This window comes from Oncorhynchus keta, unplaced genomic scaffold (assembly GCF_023373465.1).
Source record: "Oncorhynchus keta strain PuntledgeMale-10-30-2019 unplaced genomic scaffold, Oket_V2 Un_contig_3475_pilon_pilon, whole genome shotgun sequence".
NCBI lineage: Eukaryota > Metazoa > Chordata > Actinopteri > Salmoniformes > Salmonidae > Oncorhynchus > Oncorhynchus keta.
This window is the reverse complement of record NW_026287278.1, coordinates 40,001-42,136: the sequence shown is the minus strand read 5'-3', so window position 1 is coordinate 42,136 and position 2,136 is coordinate 40,001.

Below are 2,136 nucleotides of genomic sequence, written 5' to 3'. Positions count from 1 at the left end.
TAGATAGGGCAGTCTACCTGTCTATCCCTCTATATTCCTTTATTTCTGTCTCTCATCTCACAGCTCTCTCTCTCTGTTACCCCCTCCTTCCATCCCTCCCCCTCTCCTTCCCATCTCTACCCCTCTTTTGCTATGTATCTATCTCTCTCCCTAAAGGCATCTTCTCTTACTCCATCTCTCTCCCTCCCTCCTTGCCACTCTCTCCCTCCTCTCTCCCTCCCTCCTTGCCACTCTCTCCCTCCTCTCTCCCTCCCTCCATCTCTCTCTCTCCCTCCTCTCTCCCTCCTCTCTCTCCCTCCCTCCTTGCCACTCTCTCCCTCCTCTCTCCCTCTCTCCATCCCCTCTCTCTCCCTCCTCTCTCCCTCCTCTCTCTCTCCCTCCTCTCTCCCTCCTCTCTCTCTCCCTCCTCTCTCCCTCCTCTCTCTCTCCCTCCTCTCTCCCTCCCTCCATCTTGCTACTCAAGGCCTCTTAGTCTCTCACTCACTATCGCTTACCACCACCCTCCAAGACAAATGTTTGCGCACCTTCGTGGAAACACACACACACACACACACACACACACACACACACACACACACACACACACACACACACACACACACACACACACACACACACACACACACACACACACACACACACACACACACACACTGGTGTGTTTTTCTAACATTGTTTTCATGCTCTGGGCGAGAGAGAGAGACATTTATAAATGGAGCTGGTGAGAGGAGAGGAAGAGTACCCCTCGGAGAGTGTGTGTGTGTGTGTGTGTGTGTGTGTGTGTGTGTGTGTGTGTGTGTGTGTGTGTGTGTGTGTGTGTGTGTGTGTGTGTGTGTGAAGGGACTGACTACTGAGAAACATATATCCCTCTTTTTACCACAACATCCATTCAGTCTCATCTCTTTTCCCTTCCACCCTCTATTTTTTCTAATCGCCACACTCCCTCTATCCTCCCCTCCTCTATCCTCTGTTCTTTATTCCAGCGATATAGTTATCATGTCTAAGCCTGTAGTTCCTCTCCTCTTTTCATTTATTTCTCCTCCTGTTTTGGAATCTCATTGTCATTCCATTTCATAAGCCCTCGTATAGCCTCTTCTCTCCTATCTCTTATCCCTCAATTTATCCCCCCTCTCTCTCTACATCTCCCTCTTTCATCCTCTCACCGTCTCTCTCTCTCTGTCTCTCCATCTTTACCAATCACATTTCTCCCTCCCCTTCCCTCTCTTTCTTTACCTCTATCCCCCCCTTCCCCCTCCCTCTCGCTCTCTTCATGTCAATCCCTCTCTCTCCCTCTCTGGCTCCCTTTCTCTCTCTCTCTCCCTCTGTCACTTTCTTCATCTCTTGTTCAATCTGCTGGTGTGTTTTAGTGAGGGCTGGAGACATCATTCAGCAGCATCCTCACACAGGGACGACAGATTAAAATATTTAGCTAAATCTGGTGCAATGGTATGTTATACATGGTCCTTGACAAATAAACGTAATAATAAATAATAATAATAATAATAATAATACAAACACACAGAACGAACGTCCGGCTGGCTTCCATGGCTACCGCATCAGCAGCTTCCTTACTGAGAGAAGAGGAGGAGGGAGAGGAGGAGGAGGAGGGAGGAGGAGGGAGGGAGGAGGAGGGAGGGAGAGGAGGAGGGAGGGAGAGGAGGAGAAGGAGGAGGGAGGGAGAGGAGGAGGACGAGGGAGGAGGAGGAAGGGAGAGAGGACGAGGAGGAGGGAGGGAGGGAGAGGAGGATGAGGAGGGAGGGAGGGAGGAGGAGGAGGAGGAGGAGGTAGAGAGGAGGAGGAGGAGGGAGGGAGGGAGGAGGGGAGGAGGAGGGAGGGAGGAGGGAGGGAGAGGATGAGGAGGAGGGAGGAGGAGGGAGGGAGAGAGGACGAGGAGGAGGGAGGGACAGAGGACGAGGAGGAGGGAGGGAGGGAGGAGGGAGGAGGAGGGAGGGAGATAGGGCGAGGAGGAGGAGGGAGGGACAGAGGACGAGGAGGAGGGAGGGGAGAGGAGGAGGAGGGAGAGTGGAGGAGGAAGAGGAGGAGGGAGGGAGAGAGAGAAGAGAGAAGGGAGGGAGGAGGAGGGAGGGAGGAGGGAGGGAGAGAGGAGGAGGAGGAGGGAGGGAGGAGGAGGGAGAG